At 45.1% G+C, this 12,166-nt stretch overlaps 1 long non-coding RNA gene across 1 annotated transcript; it reads right to left on the minus strand.

Moving 5' to 3' along the window:
* Positions 1–1,599: 1,599 nt before the first annotated feature.
* LOC144138930 (uncharacterized) lies at positions 1,600–7,841 on the minus strand. The gene is made up of 4 exons (XR_013316008.1): positions 7,391–7,841; positions 5,574–6,059; positions 4,717–4,917; positions 1,600–2,411 (listed from the first exon to the last, which is right to left on the minus strand). It is a non-coding gene; the product is annotated as an uncharacterized LOC144138930 (long non-coding RNA).
* Positions 7,842–12,166: the final 4,325 nt, after the last annotated feature.

The following is a 12,166-nucleotide window of genomic DNA, read 5'->3' on the forward strand; positions in this document are numbered from 1 at the left end:
GGAGCATCTATTTCAGTCACGACTGCAAATATTACAATGGAAGCAATTTAAAACAAGGCATTGGAATTATTTTAGCCGATACCCAAGGTGTTCCTGACATACTTCGATGACTGCTTCTGCAGTAAGGTGTACATCAGACAAACCAGCCGATGCGTAAATGACCGCCTCAGGGAACATGATCTTTCCATGAAGAATGGCACCGGGTCGCATTTGCCTCATCACTGCCGCGAGTGTGGCAAAGGATGCCTTCCGAGACTGACAGAGACAATCATTATCGGAAAGAGTCGTGACACCGTGGCGCAAGAACTGCGCGAAGCGTATTTTATCCCCCCCAAAAAAAACAGCGCAGGCTGTATCAGTGAAGCATCGCTATCCCTGTTTTCGAAGGAGTACCGGATCCTAGACAACATGCGATAAAAAGGTGTGATAATTGTCTTCAGCTGTGGCTATTTTGTTTTCATAGTATCTTTTTCAGATCTATTATCCTTTGTGTATGTTTGTGCATTTGTAGACAAGCTACTTATATCTCTGTCTTTCCTTGGAATAAATCAGTTGTTAGTAGCGCATCTGTCTCGTCGTTCTTCGTTTTTTCTGTCCTCGTTTGTAGCGCTCGATTTTCCTTAAGCAATGAACCAACTAGCCCAACAGCATATTTTACTAAAAAAGCGGACCCTGATTTACAACGCTACTTGCCCGTACGATTTCGAAAAGGAGCTTTTGTTATAGCCGATACGTCTCTCTCTTTGAAGGGAACAAACAGCACGCGGGCTGCGATCGATCACTATTTTTACCATACATTATGCGCAAACAGCTTCGTGGATATCAACCCAGTATTTTTTGCCTTGCTGCCCATCGGGAAACGAATTATAAAACGGATCTAAAACGATAAGCCAGCTTCCACAGCTAAATGATGCACTAAAGCACGAAAACATTTCCTATCTGCCACTGTTTTCTACTTTAACCAGAGACAGGTGCTGCTGAAAACATTTTACTTTCAAATAAACTAAATCTAACGCTCAAAGTAAATACTTCACTTGGGAATTGAACTTTTAAAAATCTAGTCTATTATTTCGGAGAGGAGAAGTTTCGTTAGTTTTCGCACTTGACGAAGACGACGGCCGATATTTGTGCTGATGTATTTGTTAGTTAGAGAAAGGCTGATTTTGGCTCACTTAGCGAGTGAGGCAAAAGTCACACAAGCGTTTATAGCCGCGTGTACAACAACTCTATTTAGGTCGTCAAACTTTTGAAAAGGTCTAAAGGATGGAGGTGGCGTTGGGCCAGCCCAAATATGGCCCATATTGGACGCGGGATGCAAGCGGCCAAAAAGTTATAAAATATCTTTTTTTTTCTGTGGTAAATGCAATAGGAATGACAAATGTAAGGCATGTGCTCATTTCGCGCTATTTTTATCTTTGAGTAAAAATTTTATTTTTAAGTAAAAAGAGGTTTGCTAACACCAAGACATTCGCAAGGGCGTGAATAGTTTGTAGGCTTCTAATCTTTCTTTCTTTTTTTTTACATTGAAAAAAAAAATGGCGGATACGCCTGCTTATGCGGTTAGTTTAAACATGTGATGGCGACGGCGGTACAGCGCGCTGGTGTAGCAAAGAAACCCCGGGCGAGCACATCCCTGCACCTGGCGGAGCGCCCTGCAAGTCGCCGGAGAAATGCGAGCTTCACGGGACAGGTTCCCCAACCTCCGTCACAGGCTGCTCGGAACTTGTTTCGGCAACTCTCCGCCAGGTTCAAACGTCGTCTGCATGGAGCTACTTTGAACGATGGTACCTAGTGTGCAGTGTGCTTGCGAAGCTCAGGATTTCGCCAAGGTGATTTTAAGAGCTTAGACTGCTTATTTGGACAAAGAAAAATTTGAGTGCAGTTGGCCTTTAATGCTGAGACATGTGCATTTAAAAATATTGGATTTGATTTCCCGTGAGTTTTCACTATTCATTTACGACTTGTAGTGCCATTCACACACCTCCGGAGAAAACATAACCCTAAATGAAGAGGCCCACACAAGGGGCACCCTATTAGGTGCCTTCTGTCCCTTCTGTAGTCCGAGAGCTTTGGCGTGCGGCACCCCATCTCTGACGCTGAGGTTCAGGGCGTGAGGACCGCTTGACCTTCTTGCTAGCCGAGCTCTTGGCCAGCAGGCACTCTACCTGGTCCCCGGTTGACCCCAGGGCGACGCCTGGCAATGCTTGTGGGCTGGACCTTGACGGTACAGCCGCACCTCCGGGCGCTGGTGAAGCCTGCCTTCATGGGCAGGCTCCTTCCTGGGGCTCCTTTCTGATCTTGTGCATCTGCCGCAGCAGCTGCTGAAGGGCAGTGGCATAATATGGGTTGCCAGCAGCTAGGGAAGGCTGGTGCCACCACTCCTCGTAGATCTTCTGCAGCTCCGCAGTGTCCTACGAAAAATTTGTTCAGGATAATTTACTCAAAATTTGTTGCATCTCCTATCTTTACTATTGTCTTCTTTGCACTGCTGAAGTAATAAGGGTGTTCCGTAGGTATTCAACTATGGGCCTACCGGGAAACCCATTAGGACAGAAAAATGTTCACAGAACTCACCTTCCCCTGCCAAGCTTAGATAACCAGTTTGGACCAGAGAATACTACGCAGGTATTTACAGATTAGTTTCACAAACATTAAAGGGACAGACAACCGATTTTTGTCAAGTATATATTCTCTATCCCAAATGAAAGGGCATCACTTAAAGCACCTTGACGAGAAACGGTTTTGCTGATAATGCCCTAGAACTTTTTAAATCGAATTTTTTTATCTACAAGCCATATGTGTCCCTCCCAAAACTAATGCTGGCAACCATGCAATAGAGTAGCTGGGCAACATACTTTTATTTGTATGCGAAATAAAAAACAATATTTAAAAACTTGTTCCCAGCTAATAAAGTTTGAATGGCAGGCTTTCCTGCTCCTTTATGTGTTTTTTTTTAATGCAACGGTCTATTTTGTACGAACGCACCATCTGTTGGGATAGACGATAGGTAGAATCTGGCTTCACGTTGTGAAGGCGGGAAGTTCGATTCTCCCCGGGGGCGACATTTCTTTTTTTTTTAAAGCTGCCGTTGGCGTATTTGGAAACTGAAATCATATTTTGACAGAACAAACGCCCCTGACTCAGGCAGAATCGTCAAAGCTCCTTCGCTGGGTCTGTTTACTGAACGCTGCCGTTGATTCTGGGCATGGAGGCTCAGTTAGCCACACTGGGAAGCATGCTGAGAGGCACCCAGCGACGGCGAGCGGCGTGTCTTTAAAAATTTCAGAAAAACGTTTAGAAATACATATGCAATTTAACCATGTACAAATACTTGTTTTAAAAGGTTTTCAATACCCAAATAAACGCTTCAGCAGTTACAGTAGCTGCTAGGTTTGCAGGTCACGTGACAGGGACACATATTGTAGTGTCAAGTTTCGACAATACGAATCGCCACCCTTCCGATTTCAGGAAGTTTGCTGCCTAATAAAATTATTTCCGCCAGTTTGTTTAGATATTGCTTGTGGTTATCGGGCTATATAAAACGCTGGCTTTCATATGAGCTAGAGAACATATACGCGACAAAAATCGGTTGTCCGTCCCTCTAATGCATTCATTGAACTAAAATAAAACACAAGAAAAAGCTTTGTTTAGTGCCATGTTCAGTTACATAATAATGACTGATTGATTGATTGACTGTGAGGTTTAAAGTACCGAAACTACACCTTGCTTATGAGGCGCGCTGTAGTGGAGACAGCTGGGGTTTAATTTTGGTCACCTAGGAACAGCTAGGAAGAGTTAACGTGCGCCGAAATCTCGACACACAGACGCTTTCGCTTTTCACTTCTATCAGGAAAATTGCTACCGCAGCCGGTATCGAACCCATGTCCTTGGGCTCAGCAGCACAACACCATAGCCACTTTAGTCTCACAGAACCCAAGAAACGCCTCTTCAAAATCTCAGGGTTCCTCAAAGCCTTACTTGAGAGCCCCTGACCTAGCGCTTTCGCAAGGCACCTTTTTATTCACAGGGCCTTAGTGGCATACAAGGACTATTCAGCGAAACACACAGAAAAAACATTAAGACCAGAATGTAAAATTTTACATCTCAAAAACTTGCACTGTGCAACTGACTGTATCTAATGGTATGAGATTGGATCCTGGCAGAGTCTGTTTAACACTTCTTTTAAGCTGGGCTGAAGACTGTCCCACCTGGTGGGGGCCCCTAACACCAGCACAGTGCTGTTTAATGAAAGTTTATTCGTCCTCCTCTTAGCACCCTCCCTATGTCAGAAAGGGCCTCGGAAGACATACGACAGCCAGCATACAAAATTTCACACTAGCTGTGACATATGAATACTACTTCATTCTTGCTCCCCTTTACATGCATTGTAAAAACTTGTTCGTCTTGCTTCTGCTATGATGCTACGCAGTCATGTTGGATTGCCTTAATTTTGGAGTGTCTTTTTTGGCATCCTGTAGCCTTCTTCTACTTAGCTCCTGCAATTGTACCTTCGTAAAAATAAATTTTACTACAAGAGACCCCTGAAAAAATGCATGCACGTGGTTATAAAATAGGTAGCTCTTTCCAAAAGTGGAGTGTGTTGCTGAGAAACAGATCTTGTTCAGTTGTCTAGTTGCTACCTAGGTGTCCAGTAACTGGAGTAAGGGTCACAATTATAAGGCTTTGCTAAAATAAATGCACGAGCACAAGCCACACCTCAACACCTCACGTTGGTGACTGCTTCCAGTTGAACCCTGGGCCTCCAGGTGTGGCTCGGTATCCATAGGCAGCTGCTGCTGTTCAGGCTCTGCTGCCACCGGTTGGCCTTGCCCTGTGGGTGTGCTGGTGCTGGCTTCTTGGGAGTTGTCCTGTGTTTGCTTTCCCAGTCAAGCTTCCTGAATGCCCCCTCCAGACATGCTGTGAACAGTTAGGAATAGTGAAAACTGACTGTGAATCAGATCGAATATTCTCAAATACAAATAGTAGAAACCAACCGCGAAGTACATATATTCGAATGTAAATGGCAAGAGATTACTGCAAATGAATTATTTTCAAATGTGAATAGTGAAAATTCACTTCACATTGAATTTGATTCAAATTGCGCATTGCTCCCACGCCAGGCTGCTGTTAGCTGTGCCACGTATAAAGATGTATTATGAGCTGCACTGTTGTGGCGAATACCACACGCCCATTTATTCCTTCTAAGTGGAACAAAAATAGTAGAGCGAAGGTATGTACTGAGACATATGAACGTCTGGGCCATAATTTAAAAGTAGTTTTACAAGCACAGGCTTTCACAGTCAGGCTGTGCCATCTTCATTAGGACAGGTGCATCAGACAAGTCTAGTTAAGTGCGCCGTGGCTGTGCATGTGCTCATCGCTGCCTTTCTCCCGAATTAGAGAATTCAACCCTGCAGAACAGAGTTTCTGCGATACCTTTCCGTCTACACTGCATGATAGCTTGCTTGAAGCTGAAAATTAAACTGAGAGAGATACCATGTTTGCATAAACGTTGGCACAGGTCACATAAAAGTAGCAATATATGGAGTGTGCTGGGGTACATAGCTACTTACAATGTTCAACGTGATTTGGTGCTCTTCTGTCCAGCTTAGTGAGGGGGCTCACTCCTTCGTCGCCATACTGCCCTCTCCGCCACCCGCAGAACCAGTGGTAGACGGTGCTGACTGGGGAATTTACAGCGCTGCTAGCGAGCAGGCCCTCACCGTCCTCCTGCCTTGCCAGCTTCGTTTTATGAGGAGCTAGTGCGGCTGCTGGGGTCGTATCATCTTGAAAGTAGCGGAAGAATGCGGCACTTTTGTCCGATGTGGGTTTTAGAAGGCGAAGCCCATCGGCGCAGTCGAGCCCGTGGTTGAGCACCTCATGCAGCTTGATGACAGCAGTCGGCGAGACTGGCCAGTTGAGGAATGGGTCGTTCTGCTGAGTTGCTTTTGTGACTTCCTAATTTTGACATCTACAAATGCTTAGCAGTAGTAGAATGCTTTCCGGCAGTTTCGTTCAAGCTTCTGTGCTGACACCTTCACTCCTTGTGGAACACAAACCTGTAAAAAGAGAATATCACAAATTATCTCAATTCTCAAAATATTATTTAAAGCTTGATATACAACGACTAACCTGCAATATATTTTTTTACTTAAATTACAATTTTATGAAACACAAACGTGTTAAACGGTAATATTATGAATTATTTTAGTTGTGAGAATATTATTGAGAACCAAATATGCAATCTGTAACCTGCAAATGTTTTTTTTACTTCAATTACCCACTTCATCTGAGAAGTTTCACAATCAGACAACTAAGAAATGCTGAAGTTCCAAGGTGATGCGCATACTGTATTAAAAATGTGCCTCCAAGTCATGTTCTGATCTACTTCGCGGAATAAGAAATTGTACAGGTTTAGCACTCGCCTTTCACTTAATTTTCGCATGTATGAAAAATGGCGTTTTAGGAAAATTTGTGTTGGTACCAAGCAAAAAAAAAAAAAACTTGCTCAATCGCTTACGAAATCGAAGCGGAACAGTTGCATGTTATGCTCTTGCATATAACACAATTCTCTCCAAAATAGGACAGTTATATGTTTCCCACATTTCGGTTACGTTTAAATCCACTGAACACGTAATAACACGACACGTTTAAAGCCTCTTTTAAAGCATTTTCAGTTGGTCTTTTTTTCCTCCTCAGCAAGGGGTGCCCCTTTATAGACCGAAGGGGGCAGGAAATAATTGGCTAAAAATCATTCATCTGTGAAAATGTTAAAAGCATGACACACATGCTTGACTCTTTTTGCTCGGACCATACTATGAAGCGTTATTTGTTTGTGAATTAGAATTACATCACCCATTATTCTGATATTGTTTAATCTTACGTAAGGAAAAATAAATAAATTTGAACATGAAGTGAAATGCGGATTGTTTTTGCACGGGTGCTTCAAATCGTGGTCAAAAATCCCAGCCCAACTCAATGTAATGTAATTTAAGCTATATGTTCTTTCACCTCGGCCAAGAGAACATACAACGACGAAGTTCAGCTGTTCTCTCTTTGAAATTGAGCGTGAAAGACGGCGGCATCGATGATTGACCCGTGGCGTTGTTCAGCGTGACGGAAGCAAGTGTGATCAGTAGCATCGCCTCCTTTACTAGTTAAAGGCGATGTCAGTAGTAACCAGATTTTTAAGCCACCGCTACTGTAATAAATGCGTAGTAAAAAAAAAAAACTCGCTGGTGTAGCTTCGCAACTGCAACTGATCAGTTTGTCTTGATCACGACCGGTCGTGGTCTTGATTTTACCAGGTCGGGTAGGGGGGTGATTTGGCAACGCCTCCGAGGACCTTGCCATAATAAATAAAGACACTGCCGAAGAGCATCTATGGTACCTCGTTGGGTTGGGGGCTCCCAGTCGACGATCCACGACGCACGGCACGGTTGCCTCGCCGTAGTAGTCAGCCATGCGTACGCATCCCCGCAAGAAGCACGTCCACGTTATCGACGCTGGCTTTGCAGTCTAGGTTGGTCGCGCCCGCGCATGTCACAACGGCTGAAGAAATTAACTGCTACTTCGTCGTCGAACTAGAAAAAAAAACCGTAAAATTGCAGCAAACTCTACGCCACTGATGCTGCTGGTGCCGTGAACGTCGTGAACGAGCCCTAAACAAGAGCAGAGGAGTGCGGAGTACGTTTACTGCTTTGTTCGCACGCCGGCAGAACCAGCCTAAACATCAAATAGCAGGGAAGCAGTGCAGAGTACGTTTGGTGCTTTGTTCGAACTTCGCACACCGCAACGTTTTTATGGCGCAAGGTTTGTTTTGCATTCTACAGGTGGCGCACCGCAAACGCGCAATTTTTAAATTGTAAGCCGCGGCATTCGCGCTCACGTCTCCGGCTGCGGATGAGATTTCTTTTTCTTGGAATGCATTTTTAGCATTTCTGCGCGTACTGTAGCACGATATCACGTTACTGTGATCGCCTACAGCATCAGCAACCATGCTTAAAATAAGACATATTCCCGTTGCATTTTTTATTCAGTGACAAAAAAGTAAATTCTCAACAAGAAAAGTGGGGGGAGGGTTCATTATGAGAGTAAATACAGTAGCTCTCATTTTAAGCACAAAAAACTACACTGAACTTTTTCATGTTTCGACACTTTTTGCACCTCAAAAATTGCTGCTATGCTTAAAAAGAGAATGAGGAAGTAAATCTACTGGGATGCACAAGCGACATAGCAAGGAGCATAGTTCAGTACATCTGCCCAGGAGGGACCTAATGGTTTTACGGTACACTATAGACGCCTGAAGAGACACTAAAGTGCAAAAGCAAGTTGGCCAGCATCGGTAATTGCAGTGTTGTGAATACAAATAATATGCGACTTGCAGCAGCAGTACTTTATTAGTGCATGAAAATTCGCAAAGCGTCGTGAAAACAGGCACGGCTGCCCTGTACATTGTTCTGCAGACAACTTGTGGCATCACTGATTGCGAATGGCAAGACAAGACTGGTGGAACTAGTCGAAGTGTTCTTCTGAAGCAAACAGTGATGCAGGGTTATGCAAGTTTAAAATGAGTGTGTGCAAGAACGTTTCCTGGTTATGAGCATTTTAAAAGACACAAACATCAGCCAGTAAACATAAAATATGATGCCTCATCCCAGGCTTTCTTGCTATGTCGATTTCGTGGGAATGTTTTGCCTCGCCTAGAAACACAGCCACAAAAATACATGCATGTGGGTGCACTAGAGACTGTAGTACTGTACCTAGCTAGTGACATACAGATAAAGCAGCCAGTGGAAACAGGAAAATTAGCACAATCAACACGAAGCAGGACGGCTTTCAAATGCTTTGATCAATGGCGCATGCATATTCAGCAGCTTTTCCTAGGTGACTAGCGCCTGCAGGCGTTTCTGGGGAAACATGGTCAAGTAGCGCGGTAAAGACGGGACAAAAGTAGAGACCACACAGGACTAGCGCTAGACATCAACTGAAATTTTTACTACACACATCAAAAGATATACAGGAAGGGCGCATACGTGAACATGCTCAAAGCACAAAGAAAAAAGACAAGGTCAAGTGGTGCATTTTGTTACGCACGTGGCAAGTTCGCATCCAGATAATCTATTTCTTTTTTTGATGAACTAATAGATGCCGTGCTTACACACTTTTCACCGGCTTTCATGATGCACCACGCTTCAAACAATTCACGGCTGGCTTGGTCCTTAAAACAGCGCAATGTTACTGTCTTCTCGTAAATTGGAACACAGTGTGGAACGCAGCGGCAGCAATGGTCAGCTAAACGGCCCCCCGCAGCCAGCGCTTGAACAGCTGTACGGTGCTCCCAGAGCCTGTCATTTATACACCTATCAGTCTGCCCAATATAGCATTTTCCACCAGATAGTGGCACTTCGTATACAACACCTTGTTTGCAACCAACAAACAGAGTGGCATGCCTCTTCTTCGGTTACCCTTCTTCTCGCCATTCACAGCAGAGCGCATTAGTGCTAGTTTTTCTGGGGCGGAGAACACAACGTTGGCACCACATTTCCCCACCACCTTTTTAAGGCGGTTGGAGAAATTGTGCACGTAAGGGACGACTACAGGCCTCCTTTCTTTGCGAGGTTCATCTCGCCCTTGACGCCGTGCCCCTGACTTGACGTCACGCAATAGGCTTTCAACCACTGCTGCTATTACTTCCTGAGGGAAGCCGGCATCTTTCAAACGTGCAACTTGGTGCTGAACACTATCGGCGACTTGGTGCTGACAAGACTTCTCGAGGGCACCGCGAAGACAGCTAACGCCAATACCCCTTTTCACTATCTTCGAATGCGCTGAACGATAATCCAAAATTGCCTTTTTTGACATGGGCTACTACGCCCAACACACGCGTGTTCCACAGAAATTAAAACACACATTGAGGAACTGCAAGGACCCATCATTTGGTAATTCATGAGTGAAAGCCGTCAGAGCACTCCAGAAATGTTTTTTTAACTGTCTTGACTAAACGGTTTACTTCTTCTGGCTTCACCGACCTAGTAACAATCATGTAATCATCGACATATCTAAATTATCTTTGCTGTCTTAGCCGTGTCAATATATGCCTCAATGCTGCAGCGCCAGACAAACGTCTTCAAATTTTCCTTCTTCCCACACACCATATCCGACTGGAATAATCTGCCTGTATCTGTTGTCTGCAGCATTGATGGGATTGAACATATTGAAAATTGAGACAGTATGTTTTTACAAGTTACTGTATTTTACCCTGTGTTGTCGGTTTGTTTATATTTGAGTGATTCCTGCTTGGGTCGATCCTGTGTGGGGCCTGCAGTATGTCATAAATAAATAAATAAATAAGCTGGTCCGCAGCAACACATGCAATGTACACTTAACTCTTAAGCCAAATACAGCCACCATAGCACATTGTTTTCACCTGTTTTGCAATTCACACAGTGAGAGCAGAACTGCTTAAATATGCTCCTTCTGGAAGCGTCTTTTGGGAAACTGGTCATTAGGAATGCTCTGTGACAAGCTTAATAACACCCACGCTTTGCAATTGGTCAGCTGTACACTGAATTTGCACAACAGACACTTTCCTAAGCGGTCGCCAGCGACAAATAAAAAGGGGGGTGGGGGGTCACAAGAGATTTGAACCCTGAAACAACACATTTAGCAACGGAAGCGCACACCAAAGGGTCATCCTGTCTGACTGAGGAAATCGTCCGGGCAGTAGTAAATCACTGAAAGACTCAGGCCAGTTATCATTGCGCCTGCCGAAACTTTAGCGAGTTACAACTGCCGTTTCGTCAGCACGGAACGCTAGTGAAGAAAAAAAAAGAACGAAAGCAACATGGTCGTTTGCGCTATCACAGAAAAACATCGGGGCACAAAATGCAATTTCCGGGCCAAAGGTTGAGCCGATCACATGTAGGGTGAACGGTAGATCTACGTTTGAGAAACAGCCGCTCCAACTACGCGGCGACTGGCGAACGGTTGAGGCACTTCGAAATCTACAGCGCCGGCCAACACCCGAGAACGCGAAATCACGCACAGAGGCACGGTTGAAGCACTTCACGTAAGAGCATGAGGAGAGGATACAGTAGAGCGCACACTGCGTATCCAAACAGTTGCCGCTTCACGTAAGAGAACACGAAATATCCAACACAGGCACGGTTGAAGCACTCGTAACTTCGCTAGAATACGAAGGATTAAGCGTAAATCCAAAGCGCGGCCGTCGCAGAGAGCGAAATAAAACACGCCGATTGATACACTTGTCGCTTCACGAAAGTGCCCGAGCAGAGGCTAGCGCAGAGCGCACACTTCTCCGGCGATATTCAACGCCGGCAGGGCGGTCCCACAGCGCGGGGAGTGTGCACAACGGCGGAAAAGCCACGCGCCCTTCGCCTTTCCCACTCGCACCCCTCCTTTTCTCTCTTTCGCGTCTGAGCGTCCGGGCAATTTATTTCACGCCGCCGCGAACCATGCCTGGGGTTTATTTATTTGTTTCACTTTTTGGTTTTGCCACCCGACTGCGCCTGTTTGTGTTGTCAGTGTTGCCTGTATGCCAAAGCAGGCGTGTGTCCGTTCTTTCTGTACCGCATGTGTTATCTCTTCTATTAGGGACAGAGTTCCGAACTAACGTGAGCAGCCTAGAATATTCTTTGTTGATCTAATGTTCTGGACACATTTCGACTATTCCAGAAACCTTCGCACCAAGTGATAAATTCGCACAGAGCAGATGCTTCAGCATGCGAGCTCTCTTTCGCAGGTCACTTTGTTGACTCCTGCTTCTCCGCCTTTGATTTGTTTGCGTTGTTAGGGGAGCACAAGTTCGCTCCAATAACCTTGTTTTTCTTCAAGACAACTGCTCGTCTTTGGCTTGTGACATCTGCTGAAAATGCGGGGTGCATTCACCGTAACCACTCGTCAAGCCGACAGGTGTGCCCAAACTAATGTTAGTCGCCGGCAGCAAGGTCTTCAGCCAGAGTTTGGACCACTTTCGGATAACGTGAAGAAAAAAGACGTGAAAGCCACCATGATCAACGGAGCCACCATGACCAGCGCTTCTAATCCTGCTCTCGTCCAGTAACAGCCCTTGTAACCACCATCGTTCCGCGGATCCTTCCGTGAAGACCCTGAAGACTGGTTGGAAAAAGTGGAGTGATTCGGA

Source organism: Haemaphysalis longicornis, unplaced genomic scaffold (genome assembly GCF_048455015.1).
Source record: "Haemaphysalis longicornis isolate Haplotype H1 unplaced genomic scaffold, Haemaphysalis longicornis Haplotype H1 scaffold_5, whole genome shotgun sequence".
Lineage (NCBI taxonomy): Eukaryota > Metazoa > Arthropoda > Arachnida > Ixodida > Ixodidae > Haemaphysalis > Haemaphysalis longicornis.